This window comes from Mesoplodon bidens, assembly GCF_964165515.1.
Source record: "Mesoplodon bidens genome assembly, chromosome: 11".
NCBI lineage: Eukaryota > Metazoa > Chordata > Mammalia > Artiodactyla > Ziphiidae > Mesoplodon > Mesoplodon bidens.
The window spans coordinates 30,135,978-30,156,653 of record NC_138167.1 but is presented as its reverse complement, the minus strand read 5'-3'; the positions used below and the strand labels follow the sequence as shown (position 1 = coordinate 30,156,653).

Here is a 20,676-nt window from a genome sequence, read left to right as displayed (position 1 = left end):
GAATATAGGGAGTTGGTTTGAAAGCGGGACTCCAATTCTGCAGGAAAAGAAGAGAATCATTTAAAATTAGTTTAATGTAAATGAAACGAACTTATGCAGTTCCAAACATTTAAAATTGGTTTAATGTAAATGAAATGCACTTGTGCAGTTCCAAACATTTGCTTTTGCCTCATTGATTACATTGGATTGCAAAGAAAAGACAAATTTTTTAAACCAGCCTCTTGTATATGGAACAAGAGAGAGCAGGTGATTAGAGGCAATATGTTTTATTTTTGAGTTTTTTTCTTTCTCTGATATGAAAAACCTAGAAAGAGAGGACAAACGTCTATTTCTAAGAAACCAGTACTACTATAAAAGTAAGAGAAACGCATTCAAGAGAATAAAAACTTAGGTAAGAACTAGAAGAGTCTTCAGGCTTTAAGTATATACCCTGAAATTGGATGTGATGAACGACAGGGAATTGTGGCTTAGTTACCTTCTTGGTTTCCTACACATCCATACTAGTGTGCCTCTCCCCGCCAGCACACACACACCTCCTGTGTAGATGGTGTGGTCTGCTAGGGTTAATTTCTGAACTCCATCCTTGAATTAAATGTGCAATACTTTGTGCTCTAGGGAAGTCCATCATATCAAAACTAAGTAATAAGAGGCTCATCTGAATTGTGACAGCTTGTCTATAGTCTTTATTTCTCCATGAAAAACTGGCTTACTATGGTTGTTTTTCCTCTGGTGATGATATGAAGTAATATTGGGGATGTACATAAAATTTAATCCACAAATACTTTTTCAGCATCTATTATGATCAGAGAACTGGGCAAAAAATGGGAGGACATACAAAGATGAGTTCATTCATTTAACAAATATTTATTAATTGCCACTTTGTGCTGTGAGTGTGTTTCCAGGTTCTAGGACTGGAATAGAGATCAGAACAAAGTCTCTGCCCACATGGAGCTTACATTTTAGTGGAGAGTGACAGACAAGAAATAGATTTATAATGTAGTATCATGTAACAATATGTGTGCAAAGAAAATTCAAGCAGCATAAAAGTATAGACAGTGATAGAAGGAATGAAGGCTCCTCTTTTGCATAGGATGGTCAGGGAGGGTGGCTCTGATGAAGTGATATTTCCAGAGACCCAAAGAACATGAAAAGATGATCAGTGGCTTAATGATCAGGGACCTAAGGGAATGAATCATGTGGCTATCTGGAGAAAGAGTGTTCCACAACAGCAAGTGCAAAGGCTCTGAGGCAAGTGACTGCCAGGCCTGTGTGAGGAACAGTGAGGATGACAGTGAGTAGGCAGAGAACAGTGGGAGATGAGGCTAGGGCCTTATAGAACATTATAAGGACTTTGGATTCTAGGCTAAGCATGATGGTAAGCTATCTGACATTAAGCAGGACTGAAATAGAATCAGACTCAGACTTTTAAAAAATTTAAATGATCCCTCTGGCTGCTGAGATGAGAACAGAATGTGTGTGTGTGTGCGCACACACACACACACACACACACACGTGCACACACACACACATACTGACTTGTGCAAAGGCGAGAGGATCAAAGGCAAGATTGGAAATAGGGAGTCCAATAGGACCAGCGAAAGGTGATGGTGACTTAGATCAGGGAGTAGCATTGATAAGGTCCACTGATGGGTTGGATGTGACGAATGGGAGAAAAAGGAATCGAGGATGACTACAACGTTTGTGGCAAGCACAGCTGGGGATGGAGGATTATTTTATTAGATAGGAAAACTGGAGGAAGAGTGATTTTGGAGGAGTCTGCATGAAAAGCAAGGGTTCAGTTTTAGATATACCTAACTGACATACAAGTGAGGATGAATTCTTGAGTTTCTTCCCTCAGGGAGATCATTATCTAACAGAGGAGATAAGATATCAAACAAGGCAAAACCTCAAGTTCTGCTGGGAGGTACAAACAATATGACAGAAACATCTAGAGTGGAATGATTAGGGGAAAAGCTTCCTGGAGAATGAAGCATTTGCCATGAAATTTTGAGAATGAATAGAATTTTTGTCTTGGGAGGAAAGGCGAGGAGGAATGAAGAGAACATCAAGGAAGAGAAAAATGCCAGGAGCAAAGCTGTGGAGCTGTGGAGTATGGGCTGTATTGGAGGATCAGCAGGTGAACTGGTGTGGCTGGAACCCAGGGCATAAAGATCAGAGCCCTGGGGGTAAGACAGGAGAGTAAATTGGGACCAGTAATGCAGAGGTCCTTGACAGATAGGATGGGTTTGGTGGACGTTGGGAAGCCATGGTAGGAAGAATAATGCCCCCTACCAAGGATGTCCACACCCTAACCCCCAGAAACTGTGAATATCTTATGTTACACAGCAGAGGGGAACTACGTTTGCAGATGAGTGAAGTTTGCTAATCAGCTGACCTTAAGATAGGGAGATATCCTGGTGGGCCAAGTATAATCACAAGGGTCCTTAAATGTGGAGGAGGAGGTCAGAGGGATGCAATTTGAAGAAGACTCAACTGACTGTTGCCAGCTTTGAATACAGAAGGAGGACACAAGCCAAAGAATGCAGGCAGTCCCCTTTTCCAAGGGAGTGGGAAAAGGCAAGAAAATGGATTCTTTCTTAGAGCCTTCAGAAAGGAGTATAGCCCAGCTGGTGTCTTGATATTAGTTCAGTGAGACCCATTTTGGAATTGTGACCTTCAGAATTGTAAGGTAATACATTTGTGTTGTTTTGAGCCACTAAATTTATGCTATAGCAGCAATAGGAAGCTAATACAGAAATCAAGGAAGGCTTTTGAGTAGGTGACTACTAATGATAAGATATTTGAAAACTTGGTCAGATAATATCCACTTATATTATAGCTCTTTAGAAACAATCTAATCTGCAGGCTGCTAGGATTTTCCTGTCTGAGATTACTTACCATAATCCTTCCCTGACATCCATTTGTGGGTGCTTTTATGAAGATCTCAATTATTTGTAAGAAATCCCAGAATTATGTATCTCAAACTCTAGAAACTTTTTACTTTTATAAGAGAGATTTGTGATGTTACAATATATTTCAGTTAAAGTTTGGAGGAAAAATGCATATATTTTAACACAGACTTGCCTCAGAATTATAAAGATTTTTACCAGTTGTCAGTTTTGTTTATCTAAAATGTATTTGGTACTCATTTATGAATGAAGATGTCAAGTTTTATTTACCTTGGGTTTAAAATTTTTTTTCCCATCTTTAGCAGAATTTCATATTGAGTTCCTAGATAAACAGTACATTTATATTACAATTATCATAAATATTCACAGTAAAATACTGAACAGAATGGTTTTTTTTAAAATTAATTATTTATTTATTTTTGGGTGTGTTGGGTCTTCGTTTCTGTGCGAGGGCTTTCTCTAGTTGCAGCGAGCGGGGGCCACTCTTCACTGCGGTGCGTGGGCCTCTCACTATCGCGGCCGCTCTTGTTGTGGAGCACAGGCTCCAGATGCGCAGGCTCAATAGTTGTGGCTCACAGGCCTAGATGCTCCATGGCATGTGGGATCTTCCCAGACCAGGGCTTGAACCCGTGTCCCCTGCATTGGCAGGCAGATTCTCAACCACTGCGCCACCAGGGAAGCCCCCCAGAATGGTTTTTTTTTTTTTTTTTTTTTTTTTTTTTTTTCTTTTTGCGGTATGCGGGCCTCTCACTGTTGTGGCCTCTCCCGTTGCGGAGCACAGGCTCCGGATGCGCAGGCCCAGCGGCCATGGCTCACGGGCCCAGCCGCTCCGCGGCATATGGGATCCTCCCAGACCGGGGCACGAACCCGTATCCCCTGCATCGGCAGGCGGACTCTCAACCACTGCGCCACCAGGGAGGCCCTCCCCAGAATGGTTTTTAATATTACATATGTTTCTTACTATTCCTCATGCTGTGTCTTTGGTATTCTCTAGGTCACATAAATCAATGTGTAAAAATTTGTACTTTTGAGTTTTAGTAATATCCTCTTTTCTTTTAAAATAAACACTGTTATAAAATTGAAAACTGAAATTCCCTGGTGGTCAAGTGGTTAGGACTCGGTGCTTCCACTGCAGGAGGTTCAATCCCTGGTTCAATCCCTGGTCGGGGAACTAAGATCCCACAAGCCATGTGGCATGGCCAAAAGAAAAGGTGGAGGAAACTATGTGCTTATTAAAATATTTAAATTTATGATCATTTTTGTAAATAAACTAATCAAGCAAACTTGTTTCATGTATTTGCTTGGTTGAGTAGCAGAGTCCAGCAGATTGGATCACTAGAAATTCTCTGTATACTGAAGCACATGTGAAGAAATATCCATTCATCTAAATTCTTCTGTGCCATTCATCTAACTGATGCAGTAGACCAAATGGACTTTGAAACCTTATCCAATGTCCAATTTGCTAGTTGTAATCTAACAATACTGCAGCAGTGTATATTGATGTTGTATCTCATTAGCAGAAATTAAATCCTAGAAAATTACATTGTAAATCTTAGGAGTTTAATCCAGTTTTTCCTGTGTAATAAATATATTTATACAATTGTCTTTATTGACACAACTTTATTTTAAGATAGTTCTTAAGAATGGAAAACCAGACAATAATACTGCTTAGTGAGAGTAAGATCTATTCTGATTATAATTACCTCTGTTTCCTCTGTTACAAGGAGAAAAATGGCAAAAGAAAATCATCTTTATCTCTCTAACACCAGCTTCTATTCTGGAATCTTTTGTTTCTATCAATGGTATCATTATTCTCTGGTATTAATACTTTTTCAATTTTCACTGCCACTATCCTGGTCAAAGATATTATCATTTGCTTTGATTATTATAGTATCTTTTTACTAATCTCCTTATATCTAGTCAATTTCTTCCTCCCAACCAGTGGTTCTCAAAGTGTGAGCAGTGGATGAGAAGCATCAGCATCATCTGTGAACTTGTTAGAAATGCACATTCTCAAGTCCCATCCTAGACCCACTGAATCAGAAATTTCACCCTAATTTCTTATTTAGTGGTTCTGTGTTGAATTCAAGAATTTATACAGTAAAAAAGTATATAACTACCAAGCTAATAAGTGGGGAAAATGAAATAATAGAAAGCAAGCCATTTTAAAAAATGCAATAAAAGAGAGTAAAAAGAATGTAGACAGGTAGAATAAATTTTTTTTAGAAAAGATAGTAGATTTAAACCCAAATTTATAATTATATTAAATATAAATGGACTAACTCTTCCAATTAAAAGGTAGAGATCATAGACTGGAAAACATACAACATACCAACATGAACCCCCAAAAAAATGAAGAAAGAAAAGCTAGAGTACTTGTATTATATGAAATACAGTAGACTTGGAAGCAAAAAAATGTTACTAGAGATAAAAAGGGACATTTTATAATTATAAAAGTTAATTCAACAAAATATAACAATTCTATATTGGGAAGTATCTAAAAATATAACCTTGAAATAATAAAAACAAAAAAAATTAAAACAGAAATATGTAGAAATATCTCAAGGGAGAAATATACAAGTCTATCATGATGAGAGATTTTTAACACACCTCTGTTTGTAACTGAGAAACAATCAGACAAAAGCAATATCAACACACATCCAGCAGATTTGAATAACATGTTTAACAACTGACCCAACTGACATATATAAAATAGTATATCCGGTAGCAGCAGAGTGCACATCATTTCAAGTGCCTGTATAACATTTCCCCAAACTGATCACATTCTGGGCCATAAAGAAAGCCTTAACAAATTTCATAGCAGTGAAATAATAAAGATTATATCCTCGGTGAAATTAAGCTAGAAATGATTAAATTTTACTGAGAGAATAGAAGATGTGGGAAATTCATCAGGGAAAGAGTGACCTTATGAATAAATGGTGCTTGAGCAATTAGCTCTACGTAAAAAAGAAATAAAATGTGATACATACTTCACACCCATAACAAAAAATTCCAAGTGGAATAAAACCTAAATGTGAAAAGAAAACTATAAAACTTTCAACAGTTGGAATAGGAAAATATCTTTATGACATAAGCCTAAGAAATATTTTCTCAAATAAGGCTTAAATAACAAATAAAAGGAAAAGATTGATACATTTGAACATGTTAAAATGATAATTTCCATATGACTAAAATTATTGTAAACAAAGTAAAAATGTAAGCCACAGACTAGTAGAAGATAATGGTAAAACAAGTAACAACAAAGGACTATCCAGCCTTTATGAAAATGTCTACAAATCATTAAGAAAATGACATATGACATAATGGGAAAATCAGTGAAGTACAGTCAATTCATGAAAAAACTCAAATGGTCAGTAAATGTGAAACAATGCTGTATTCCAATAATCTCAGGGAAATTCAAATGACAACAATAATGGAATACCGTTTCACACCCATCAGATTGGCAAAACTTAATGTTTCATAAGACCAGGTGTTGGTGAGGTTTTGAGAAAATGTTAAATCCTACTGATTGCTGGAAAATTGGTTCAACCACTCAGAAAAATAATCAAACATATCAATAGTATGTGTAACTGAAGTTGTGCATACCTGACAACCACTGTGACAATCAAGTGAAGTGACAACAATTTCACTTCAAGGAGTTTACCCTAATAAAACTATAACACGTAGTCAAGGAAGTATATGTGAGGATTTTCATTGCAGAATTGTTTGTAGTAGTGAAAAAGTAGAAACAATCTAATTGAATTTATTAGGATATTGGATGCGGTACTTTATTTATTTTTCTTTTAAAGAGACAGCCTTTATTTTAAGGATTTTTACATTGAAGACTTCAAAAAGTGGTAGGTTTTTAGAACTTATTGACCTGTATTTAAAAGGAACTGTTGACAGAATTTCACCAGAAATAATATGAACAAGTGGGAAAATACAGTTAATACTACTGAAACCTACTAAAATAATTCCAGGACATATGGCTTATCTGACATAATGATACCTCTAAATACTGCCACTGATATGAAACTGACTGCTTCTTACTTTTCTAAACACACAGTGGTATAATTAACAATATTCAATCACTTCTGTTCTTTCCTGAATATATAAAAATTAAAATACCAATTAAAAAGCTAATTATTCTTCTCTTTAAATGCTTCTTACAGATACAATTTCAATATTTTCATTCAATAGTGGGGTGGTTTAAGAGATTTTTCATTCACAAGTCAAACAATCCACCCAAAGGGAACTGATTGTCTGTAGGTTCATAGTGCAAATAAAGAGTTTGGGAATGCAGCAACTGACTTTTCTAAAGTACAAAACGGATAAAATTCTTAGAAGATACATTCAATAAGCTCTACTAAGCAGCTGGCCACAGAACTAGAACATTTGATAATTTTCCTGGTGAATTCAGTGGGACTCCAGATGTTTCCAAACTCAACTTGAACTCTCATCTTCAGCTTTGTATTTTGCTTTTCCAGTTTTGCTAATGACACAAACATGATTCAAATCCCTGAAGTATTCATTATAGTCAAGGGCATATCCTACAACAAACTTGTCTGGAATTTCAAGTCTAACAAAATCTGTTCTATATCCAACACCTCAAGGGATCCTTTTCACCGGCAAGCTTGCAAACTTGACCGTCTTTGGATTATGCTGCTTGACCAAGGAAAGCAAGGTTTGCATTGTTTAGTGTCAATTATATCTTCAACTGTCATGACATTCTTTCCAGTTAAGGTTGAGAGATCATCTCATCTCCACCAATTACTTTTATGTCACCTGTTGACTGGTCATTAGAGTAGCTCTTCAGTCTGATAAAATCTACAGTCATAGGTGTAGATCTATCACTATTTCTGTTTCAGTGCTTTGATGTAATCCAGCAGGTCAGCAAAGAATTTAGAGCCCCCCCTTGAGCACACAGAGGGCCACGATGTGATAGCCTTCCATCTCCTTCATCACATCTTGAGCCAGCTGTTCGGTCCTATCCATAATTAGTCCATGAGGAATAAACACCTTTTCCAAATCCTCAGCATAACGATTAGGTCTACAACATAAATCTAGGTCATAACCTGGTGCATCATCACTAATCACAACGCTGGGGCTGCGAGTCACCATAACGGAGCTGGCTGGCGCGGGCTGACGGCAGTCTGCTATTTTTTAAAATTAATTTTTATTGGAGTATAGTTGATTTACAATGTTGTGTTAGTTTCTGCTGTACAGCAAAGTGTGGGCTACTTTAATAGGAACCTCATAACAGTAACCTAAACAAAGGAACTACTAGGTTTTTTTCTTTTGTAAATGTATGAGCTTGTAAGCAGTCTGTGGGGCTGTGCCATTCTGACCTGGAAGGTCATTCAAACACCCAGTTTCTTACTGTCTTGTTACTCTACCGTCCCTTAACATGGTTTTCCTAACTTCATCACGTCTGCCTTTTAGGCAGTGAGAAGAGTGAAAGAGAAAAATAAAAGGCAGGCAGCTTCCTTTAAAATATATATATATATATATATATTTCAAATATTGTAATATTTGCCCTTTTAACGTGTACAGGTTTTTGGTGTATTCACAAAGTTTTGCAACCATCATTGCTAATTCCAGAATATTTCCATTCCTCCCAAAAGAAATCTCATGCACATTACTACGCATTCCCAATTCCTCCAGCTTGGTCATGATATATAATCCTTTTTATATGTTCCAAGATTTAGTTTGCTAGCATTTTGTTGAAGATTTTTGCATCTATATTCATAAGGTATATTGTTGTGTAGTTTTCTTGTGATATCTTTGTCTGCTTTTGGTATCATAATAGCAGAATGAGCTGGGATGTATTACCTCCTCTTCTTTTTTTGGCAGAAGAGTTTATGACTTTGCACCATGGTCAAGTGGGATTTATTTTAGGAATGCAAGGTTGGTTAAACATAATAAAATCAATATAATACAACATATTAATAGACTAAATGACAAAAATCACACGCATGTGTATGCAGGAAAAACGTTTGACAAAATCCTTCCTTGACTTAAAAAATCAACAAACTAGGTGTAGAAGAGAACTTCGTCAACCTGATAAAGGGAAACTATGAAAAGCCCACAACCAATACCATACTTAATGATGAGAGACTGAAAGTTTTCCCCCTAAGATCAGGAACAAGACAAGGATGTCCGCTCCTGCCACTCGTGTTCGACATTGTACTGTAGGTTTTAGTCAGATCAACTAGGCAAGAAGAAGAAACAAAAGACGGCCAGATTGGAAAGGAAGAAATAAAAGTATCTCTATTCACAAATCACATGATCTTGTATATAGAAACTCCTGGAGAATCCCCTAAAAAAAAAAAAAAAGCTACTGGACCTAGTAAATTCAGCAAGATTGCAGGATACAAAGTCAATATACAAAAATCAATTATATTTTTGTACACTAGCAATGAACAATCCAAAAGTAAAATTAAGAACACAATTCTATTTACAGTAGCATCAAAATAATCAAATACTTAGGAATACATTTGACAAATTTAACAAAAGAATGTAAGACTTGTACCCTGAAAACTACAAAACACTATTGAAAGAAATTAAAGAAAAACTAAATAAAGATATCCTTTGTTCATAGATTGGAAGACTGAATATTGTAATGATGGCAACACTCCCCAAATTGATCTATAGATTCATTACAATTCCTATCAAAAACTCAGCTGGATTTTCTTTGTCAGAAATTGACCAGCTAATCCTGAAATTCAGATGAAAGTACAAGGGACCCAGGGTAACCAAAACGATCTTGAAAAAGGAGAACAAAATTGGAAGACTCACACTTTCCAATTTTAAAACTTACTAGAAAGCTATAGTAATCAAGACTGTGTGGTACTGGCATAAGGAATAGATTCCAAATCTATGGAATCTATAGGTGTCAAGAGCATTCAACAGAAAAAAAAGTCTTTTTAACCAATGGTGCTGGAACAACTGTTTATACACATGCAAAGGAGTGAAGTTGGACTTCTACTTCACACCATATACAAAAATTAATTCAAGTTGATGAGAGACCTAAATATAAGAGCTAAAACTATAAAGCTCTTAGAAGAGAGCATAGGTGTACATCTTTATGCCTTTGAATTAGGCACAGTTTCTTAACATGAGACAAAAAGCACAAGCAAAGGAAAAATAGGTAATTGGACATAATCAAAATTTTAAAATATTTGTGCTTTGAAGAATACCATCAAGGGGCTTCCCTCGTGGCGCAGTGGTTGAGAGTCCGCCTGCCGATGCAGGGGACACAGGTTCGTGCCCCGGTCCGGGAGGATCCCATATGCCGCGGAGTGGCTGGGCCCATGAGCCATGGCCGCTGAGCCTGCGCATCCGAAGCCTGTGCTCCGCAACAGGAGAGGCCACAACAGTGAGAGGCCCGCGTACCGCCAAAAAAACAAAAAACAAAAAAACAATACCATCAAGAAAGTGAAAAGACAAACACAGAATGAGAGGAAATATTTGCACATCTGATGAGGGTTGAATATCCAGGATATATAAAGAACCTTACAACTCAATAATAACAATAACAAAAAGACAAATAACCCAATTTATAAATAGGCAAAAGTTGGGAACAGATATTTTTCCAAAGAAGGTATACAAGTGGCCAACAAGCACATAAAAATATGTTCAACATCATTAGTCAGTAGGGAAATGCAAATCAAAACCACAGTAAGATACCACTTTCAACCCACTAAAGACTATTAAAAAATAAAAGACAATAACAAGTTTTGGTGAGGGTGTGGAGAAATTAGAATCCTCATACATTGTTGGTAAGAATGTAACAGATCTGCAGCTGCTTTGGAAAACAGTTGACTGTTCCTCAAAAAGTTAAACAGAATTACATATGACCCAGCAACTCCATTCCTAGGTATATACCCGAAAGAAATGAAAACACATGTCCACACAAAAACTTGTACATAACTATTTGTGGTAGCATTAGTTATAATAGCCAAAATGTGGAAATAAATCAAACGTCCATCAACTGACAAATGGACAAATAAAATGTGCTATATCCATGCAAGGAATTTTATTTGGCTATAAGAAAGAATGAAGTGTTGATACATGCTACAACATGATTGAAAAAACGCCAAGTGTGAGAAGTCAGCCACAGAAGATCACATATTATACAATTCCATTTACATGAAATGTCTAGAGTAGGGAAATCTATAGGATGATTGGGAATGATAGCTAAAGGGTATATATATGGTGTTTTCTTGGGGTGACAAAAACATTCTAAAATTGATTGTGGCAGTGGTACACCTCTGTGAATCCACTTAAAAACATTGAATTATACACTTTAAAGGGGTGAATTGAATGGCATGTCAGTTATATTTCAGTAAAGCTCTTACCAAAAAATAATGTTGATGGGAGATTTACTTTGCAAATTTGGCATTTCAAATAACTTGTAAAGAGGTTAAAACTTCCCTACTATTTGGAAAAATATGTACTTTAAAATATTAATTTTCCAAATAAAATTTATTTGCAAAATACTCAAAAATTATTTAGAAAATATTTAGTTAAAAGAAAATTATAATTTTGATGGACTACATTTTTTTTTTTTTTTTTTTTTTTTTTTTTGCGGTACGCGGGCCTCTCACTGTTGTGGCCTCTCCCGTTGTGGGGCACAGGAGCCGGATGCGCAGGCTCAGCGGCCATGGCTCACGGGCCCAGCCACCCCGCGGCATGTGGGATCCTCCCGGACCCGGGCACGAACCCGTGTCCCCTGCATCGGCAGGCGGACTCTCAACCACTGCACCACCAGGGAAGCCCCTGGACTACATTTTTAATGTACAAAAATAAACTATGAAAGTACTAAAAATATAGATGAATATTTATATAATTTGGGCAGTGGGCAAAGCCTTTCTAAGGCTAACAAGAGCAAAAATCATAAAAGAATACACTCATTTATTTAATGACATAGTAAGAAAAAACTTAACATATATGTGTGTGTATATATATATATATATATATATATATATATATATATTTTTTTTTTTTTTTTTTTTTTTTTTTTTTGCGGTACGCAGGCCTGTCACTGTTGTGGCCTCTCCCATTGTGGAGCACAGGCTCCGGACGCGCAGGCTCAGCGGCCATGGCTCACGGGCCCAGCCACTCCACGGCATGTGGGATCTTCCCGGGCCGGGGCACGAACCCGTGTCCCCTGCATCGGCAGGTGGACTCTCAACCACTGCGCCACCAGGGAAGCCCTTAATGTATATTTTTAAAAAAACATTAAAATTGAAAGAAAAATGACAAATTTGGGAGAATATTTGCACCATGGTAGAGCAATAATTCAAAACATGTGAAGCTGTCTTAGCAATAAATGATCATCTCTTCTGTATAAGACTAGGTGTGATGGTTAATTTTCTGTGTCAATTTGACTGGAGCTAAGGGATGCCCAGATAGCTGGTAAAACGTTATTTCTGTAATGAGAGAAATCCCAGAAATGTTACTTTAAAATAAATGCTCTGTGGAGCACACAGGGCACGACTGGAGAATACAGCTGAGAGGATCTAGAGGAAGCTACCGACTTGAGAAAACCACAGTGTGTTGTACTTTTATACCTGCCTCACCCATACCAGTTTACGTTGCCACAGTACTGAAGGAATGGAAAGCCTCTTCTACGGTTTGTGTTCCAGGGACCACCTTAGGTTTCACTAATTGTGTTCAGGGCAGAGCTGCACACATAGCAGACCTTTAGAAGCTGCCTGGTAGAGTGGGAAAGGCTGCAGTGTTGAAATCGAGGTACCTACACCTGAATCTAGGTGCGCACCTTTGGGCCAATCACTCAGCCTTTTTTCTTAAACAATCCCTCAATTTTCTTTTTCTTTTTTTTTTAAATTTATTTATTTTATTTTTGACTGCATTGGGTCTTCGTTGCTGCGAGCGGGCTTTCTCTAGTTGCAGCGAGCAGGGGCTACTCTTTGTTGCAGTGCGTGGGCTTCTCATCGCGGTGGCTTCTCTTGTTATGGAGCACGGACTCTAGGCGCACGGGCTTCAGCAGTTGTGGCACGCAGGCTCAGTAGTTGTGGCGCATGGGCTTAGTTGCTCTGCAGCATGTGGGATCTTCCTGGACCAGGGCTCGAACCCGTATCCCCTGCATTGGCAGGCAGATTCCCAACCACTGCGCCACCAGGTAAGCCCCCAATCACTCAACCTCTTGATCCTCAGTTTCTTCACAGACTGAGGATTATTGATAATACAGGTTATAGATAATATATGGATAAATGTGATCCAAGAAGGTATAATTGATTAATACTTGTGGAACAAATAAACCTTGGCATTTGCATTTTTAAATAATTACTGAGGCATCAAGTAGGGAAAATTTCATGGACAAGGAAAGAGTTTAGGGACTTTGTCACAAACTTTGTAATATGGAGACAACAGCTTAGTTTCTGGTATCTCACTATTTCCAACTCTCCATTCCTTAATCTTCATAGCTAGTAGGAAAATATCTACTTGTACAAATCTTCTACAGGTTGCATTATTTTAAAATATCTGTAGAATCATTAATTCAACAGATGTTTATGGAGGACCTGCATGTGGCAGGCACACTATTCTAGGTTCTGGGGATGCAGTGGTAAAAGAAATCCCTGCTGGGTTGGAGCTTACTTTCTGTGTAGTTGTCGGAGGGCTTTATACAGTACTGGGGGCGGGTGTGTGTGTGTGTGTGTGTGTGTGTGTGTGTGTGTGTGTGTGAGCATGTGCATGCACTTACTGCTTAGTTCCGAGGTGACATCCACCTCCTCCATCCATTGAGCTTTCTTTCTCCCATGCCCATGTGAGGTACTGAATGTCTGTTTTCTTCTGGTTGATGTCAAGCACCTTGCCCTTCAGTGTTTTTCAAAAGATACTTATTTGATTTTGCAGAGCCGCTAGGTGGAAAATTAACAACACAAATTTATGGCATTAAAATTTTGCAGAGCTTCAAAATTTCCATTGGAGGGAGTTCCCTGGTGGCCTAGTGGTTAGGATTCTGGACTTTCGCTGCCATGGCCCCGGTTCAATCCCTGGTCAGTGAGCTGATATTGAGATCCCACAAGCTGAGCAGCACGGCAAAAAAATTTTTTAAATAAATTCCCATTGGAGATTTATTAAGCATGTTCAGGGAATGCAGAATTCTTTTTCAGAAAGATAAGTTCAGATATGAATACTCAGCAAGTTTAGTTACCAAAGAAATGCTCTCCAAAAACACAAAATTAGAAACAAGAATGAGGGAATAACTGTAAATATAGGAAAAGTTAAAATAAGTCCAAGTGAATACTTCGATCAAATACAATGCCAGTAAATTTGAAACCATAGGATGATATGGTAATTCTCTAGGATAATACAAACTTCCAAACTAAAACAATCTAATAGTGATTAAAAAAAAAAAAAAAAGACGAATTACCATAGAGGAAATGGAGAAAGTTCTCAATAGAACCACTATTGGGAGTTCTCTGTCCCAATCCCTTTTGGCATCCAGAAACAACCGTATTTAACTATTTTTGTTTTCTGTTTTTCCTAGTATTTACCTCCAAGTTTCTAAACAGTAAGCTCTGTGATGTATATATTTTATTTTTTTGTTTTTTGTTTGTTTTTATTGGAGTATAGTTGCTTTACACTGCTGTGTCAGTTTGATATATATTTTTTAGACACAATTGCCTGCCTATGATTGAATCTGAGGATTTAGCTTTCTTACACCATCTCATTTTTCCTCCCTTCATCCTTTAAAAATCATAATTTTTGGCTAAATTAGCATTGAGGGCTTAACTTATTTTAACTATGTATTGTTCGTTTTTATTGCAACTTTTTTTTTTTTTTTTTTTTTTTTTTGCGGCACGCAGGACTCCCACTGCTGTGGCCTCTCCCGCTGTGGAGCACAAACTCCGGATGCACAGGCTCAGCGGCCATGGCTCACGGGCCTAGCCGCTCCGCGGCATGTGGGATTCTCCCAGACCGGGGCACGAACCCGTGTCCCCTGCATCGGCAGGCGGACTCTTAACCACTGCGCCACCAGGGAAGCCCTATTGCAACTTTTTATGTTCTTTGAGCTGATAATCATCCCCTTATAATATTTTCTTACTTCCTTGTATACCTTTCTCTTACTTTAACAAAATTCTCCCACAGAATTGTAAAACTCCTTTGCACTGTTTTTCATATACTTATTCATTATTTGTAACTGTTTCATTCTACTTTTTTCTCTCTTAAAAAAACTTTCCAGGGCTTCCCTGGTGGCGCAGTGGTTGAGAGTCCGTCTGCCGATTCAGGGGACGTGGGTTCGTGCCCTGGTCGGGGAGGATCATGCATGCCGCGGAGCGGCTGGGCCCGTGAGCCATGGCCGCTGAGTCTGCGCATTCAGATCCTGTGCTCCGCAACGGGAGAGGCCACAACAGTGAGAGGCCCGTGTAACGCAAAAAAAAAAAAAAAAAACAACTTTCCAGGCATAACTTTTCTGAACTCCTTCAGGCTACTGCCCCAAATCGAACTGGTTGCACCTTAAGCCTGCTCTGTCTCTCCTCTGTTAGGTACTCTGTTTCCTTGACCCCATGCCTTCCTCTTTATACCTTTGCTTTGGTGGAGTACATCCTCAAGTAGCTTCCTGAGAAAGGGTACATGGGAAGTATACCTTTTGGATCTTATGTATTGTTCAGAGTTCTGTTTCTGAGGCTTTAACATACTCTAATCTGTTTACTCAAGGTGCAATTTATTATTTGTAATCTAGTGCCCATAAATCAGTGTAGGTCTATACCTCCAACATCATGCCTTTCAAGAGAAATAAACAATCAGGAGTTCTGCTCAAAGTTATGCTCAAACTGAGCTCAAATTTTTTCATCCATCGAAACTGGTCATAGGCTTCAGGTACTCCCTAGCACACGGCAGAGTACTCCTGGAGGTATGTATGTCTTGGTATGAGAAAAGCAAGCCCACGTTAACAACTGCACATTAGGACAAGTTGGGGAAAGCCACAGTACAAAAGAGAAGGTGCGTTGGGAATGCGAGCCGTTTTCTTGTGAATCTTATTTGCCTGCAGGACCTGCTTTAGCCCTGAAAACCCCACCTATATGTCTCAGTGGGTCAAATAGCCCAGTATACAATGGATAACATGGTGACTGGGTGTCCCATGTTCAGGAGTTCAGTAACAAACCAAGGGTTTCTCAGAAGGAGGATAGTGATTTGTCAAAGAAAGCATGAGTTTGATCTATGCTATCAGAGCTCTCTACAGGCTCCATCTATCCCTCCAATCTGGCACAGACCCCTTGGATACCACTGGAGGCCCTGGGCCACAGAAGTCAATCAAGAGAGCTTTCTGTAGCCTGGAGTGCCTGGAGGGGGTTCTCCTGCTCTGGCTGCCACTGAAAGCTGGCAGGTAAATGGGTTACTCAGTAAGGGGTCAGAGGAGCAATCCCAAATGTGGGTAAATGTTTCCTCCAAAGTATAAAGGATCCATCAAGCATTGTGCCTCTTTTTTAGTTTTAAGGAATGAAAGGTACAGCAATCTGTCTTTCACTTTGAAGGGGATATCCAGAAATTCCCTGTGCCACGAGACCCCCAGAAGCATCACTGAAATAACAGGCCGCTGCATTTCCCACCCTCTGGCACACCTGTACTTTACCAAGGAATCTAGGGCAGTTTGTACTCCCTGATTTCTGATCAGCGTGATCTCATCAATGTACAGACAGTATGATGTTTTGTGAGAGGGCAACGGGTCAAGGTCCCTGCACACTAGAGCATGACGTCCAGAGAGAGTTGAGGTAGACCTGAGTAAGACAGTAGTCTACACTGTCTCTGCCAGATAAAAGCAAACTCTCTCTGGTGCTTTCTGTCAAGGATGGAGAAGATAGCATTTGTCAGATCAGTCACCATAGAAGAGGCTCTGGAGGTAAGTTTCATTGCTCCAATAAAGAGACTGTATCTGAAACAGCAACTGAAGGTACAGTTACCACTGATTCTATTAACAATACAGTCATTCTCCAAGACTTGTAAGTCTTCTTCAAGAGCCAAATAGGCAAGTTAAACATTCATGTGGTAGGAATCCCCGCTCCTGTAATCTCTGTGACTTCCCTAGGGATGCAGTAGTGGTTTACTATTTGAGGAGGAAGGAGGTAGTTTCAGTCATCCACCATAATAGCCTTATCTCCATGGGTAAAGGAAGTCAAGGTAGAAATTATGACCAGTATACGACCAGACCAAGCATGTGTACTGCCTCTGTACATTTAGAATATCAACCACAGGAGAGTTCATGGACTCACTGGACCCTCTTTTTTTTTAAATTAATTTATTTTATTTATTTATTTTTGGCTGCGTTGGGACTTCATTGCTGCGTGTGGGCTTTCACTAGTTGCAGCGAGCGGGGGCTACTCTTCGTTGCGGTGCGCGGGCTTCTCACTGCAGTGGCTTCTCTTGTTGCGGAGCATGGGCTCTAGACGCGTGGGCTTCAGTAGTTGTGGCACACAGGCTCAGTAGTTGTGGCTCATGGGCTCTAGAGTGCAGGCTCAGTAGTTGTGGCACACAGGCTTAGTTGCTCCGCAGCATGTGGGGTCTTCCTGGACCAGGGCTTGAACCCGTGTCGCCTGCATTGGTGGGCAGATTCTTAACCACTGCGCCACCAGGGAAGCCCCACTGGACCCATTGTGGCATCAACTTAGGTCAAAACTCCGTTTTCCCCTGACCCCATGAGCTCACATTCTGAGCACAGTCATACTTAGTGTCCCCAGGGATTAGGGTTAGCACAGAGCCAGTATCTAATAATACTCTAAATGGCTGCCCTTTCCCCACTGCACAGCTACTCTTGTAAATGTTTGCATGTTCTCTTGGGAAAGGGTAGGAGAAGATTTTTTTTTTTTTTTTTTTTTTGTGGTATGCGGGCCTCTCACTGCTGTGGCCTCTCCCGTTGCGGAGCACAGGCTCCGGATGCACAGGCTCAATGGCCATGGCTCACGGGCACAGCCGCTCCGCGGCACGTAGGATCCTCCTGGACCGGGGCACGAACCCGTGTCCCCTGCATCGGCAGGCAGACTCTCAACCACTGCACCACCAGGGAAGCCCCAGGAAAAGATTTTTAATAGGCATTACTTTAGGTGCTGCCACAGGTCTTTTTCAAGGATAAGCAGCCTTGCCTTCATTCAAGGAGCTTTAGCTCTGGGGACTGGGTAAGGAGTCCTATCTTATATCATGGTGACTCATTGGACTCCACTTCATCAAACCTCAGGTTTTTTCCGGTATGTAGATCAAGGAGAACCTTAAAGGTTTTCCACATTTTTAGTCCTAGGGGTCCTATGATCTCTTAGTCACTGTCAAAAATTATCATTGATGGATGAAATCATTTTTATTATGCTCACAAATTCTGCGGGTCATAAATACAGACAGGGCACAATGGGGACAGTTTATCTCTGCCCTATGATGTCTGAGGTCCTTGTAGAATACTCAAAGGCTGGAGGCTAGAATCATCTGAAGGCTCATTTACTCTCATATCAGAGAGTTGATGTTGGCTGTTGACTGGGGGACCTTGGTTCCTCTCCACACAGGCCTTTCCATGTGATCTCTCTGCATTGGCTACTTTGGGCTTCCTTACAGCATAGTGTCAGAATTCCAAGGGCACGCATTCCCAAGAGAGAGATTCAAGCGGAAGCTATGTCCTCTTTTCTGATTTAGCCTTAGAAGTCACATAGCATCACATTCTCTGTAATCACAGGCTCATCCATGTTCTAGGGAAGGGAAACCCACACCCCTGAATAGAGGAGTGTCAATGTCACATTGTAAGAGCATGTAAAGTAGGATGGATATTGGTGTAGCCATCTTTGGAAAATACATTCTGCCACAAATAGGAAACATCAATTTTTCATCACCCCCATCTATCAATCCTGGTTCTAGGGACTATGGACAGGGCTTGCTGGTTTCATTCATGCAGAAATGATGTTGTAATATTTCATTAAAAAAATATATATATACACATATACACACATTATGAACCTATCTGAAGGCATGCATGAACATTTAAGATGTTTTGTTTCATTTCTGTGTTCTGTGTGGTTGTAAGAAGATTGGCCATCTCCTCAAGGATTTTAAATTTTCATCATAAGCCATTGAACAAATTTTTACATGTACTGCCATGCTTAATAACTATTGAGCTTCTTCCAGATTAAAACTTCTAGTTTTGGTCTGACTTCTATTTAGATTAGACCTCTATTTTTGGCAAAGACACTGTATTTTTATTTTCCAACTCTAGAGCTGAATGAACTACTTTCTCTTGAAAGTGGAATGTTGTTCCAAACTTTTCTCAGTTTTAATAATATCACCAACTTTAGCAGTCTACTTGAATCCAGAAGTTAAATGAATAATGTTACATTACAAAAGTGCAGATGTAATACCAACACATAGTAATACATTCTAACTAAAGGAGCGTTGGGGGTGGGTGGGAATACTCTGCTGGAGGTATTGAGCAGCTTTTCACAGGAGCATGCAAGGACAGAGGAACAATTCTTCATGAGTAGTAGTTCAGATAATTTGGGCATTTTCCAATGCCATCTCCCATGCCCCTCTCCTTCAAGCACATTAGATGATTCAGTCTTTCTGGAACATCCATCACATTCCATTTATTCTTGGACTGTCACCTTCCCAACCCATTCTCTGAGAAGCAAAGTCCTGTTCAGCCTTAAAGACACAATCATGACACCTCTTTTGTGAAGCCTTCTCTTATTCCACCCCTACCCTCCTGAAGCCAAAATGTTTGCTTCCTCTTTTGCAGTCACAAAGCACTTTGTGCATATGCTACTATTACTGCGCTACATGCTCCTGGGAGGGGAGGAAGAAGAGGGGTCGGGAGTAACATCTAATCTTTGTATCCTGTACTCAGCAATCGAGAATGCTTTATTGGGGCTTCCCTGGTGGCGCAGTGGTTAAGAATCCGCCTGCCAGTGCAGGGGACATGGGTTCGAGCCCTGGTCCGGGAAGATCCCACATGCTGCGGAGCAGCTAAGCCTGTGTGCCACAACTACTGAGCCTGCTCTCTAGAGCCCATGAGCCACAACTACTGAGCCCACGTACCACAACTACTGAAGCCCGTGTGCCTAGAGCCCATGCCCTGCAACCAGAGAAGCCACTGCAATGAGAAGCCCGTGAACCTCAACGAAGAGTAGCCCCTGCTCGCCACAACTAGAGAAAGCCCACGCGCAGTAACGGAGAGCCAGCATAGCCATAAATAAATAAATGCAGGTTCCTAGTCCTACTGAATCAGTCTCAGGAGGGTGGGTCTTTTTGACACAGTCAGTGGTCTGTGGACCATACTTTGATGAACACTGTTTTAGGCTGGGCACCTCTCTGTACCTGCCCAGCCTGCTCTCTGAAGAGCTAATTTAGCATCTCCTATTCTTAGTTAGCCTTACTTTTCACATTTTCTAAGCCATGTATTTGACCTTCAAATTCTTCCATAAGAGTATTTCCATTTAGCTTTCAGATATGGGTGTACATTCTGGAACCAACTGCCCTAGAATTTTTTAGCCGACATATAATTTCATGTTTGTTCAATTAACCTACATTCATAAGGAATGCATGTGTGTGTGTGCGCGCATGCATGTTTGCACACAATTAATGAAGTCATGAGGCATGTGAAATAGTGTGTGGTTTATAAATGATTCAGTTATACTTTTTATTCCACAGTGCTTTTCTCTTTTTCTTTCTTTTTGGCTGTGCGGCTTGCAGGATCTTAGTTCCCCAACCAGGGATTAAACCCGGGCCCTGGCAGTGAAATTGCCAAATCCTAACCACTAGACCACCA

General features: G+C 39.7%; 1 protein-coding gene and 1 pseudogene across 2 annotated transcripts in view; one reads left to right on the top strand and one right to left on the bottom strand.

Moving 5' to 3' along the window:
• KCNMB4 (potassium calcium-activated channel subfamily M regulatory beta subunit 4) overlaps window positions 1-20,676 on the top strand; it is a 72,851-nt gene that overhangs the window by 4,186 nt on the left and 47,989 nt on the right. The window lies entirely within an intron of this gene.
• Window positions 7,165-8,030, bottom strand: LOC308624953 (hypoxanthine-guanine phosphoribosyltransferase-like; annotated as a pseudogene). Its single transcript has one exon. The product of its transcript is annotated as a hypoxanthine-guanine phosphoribosyltransferase-like (transcript).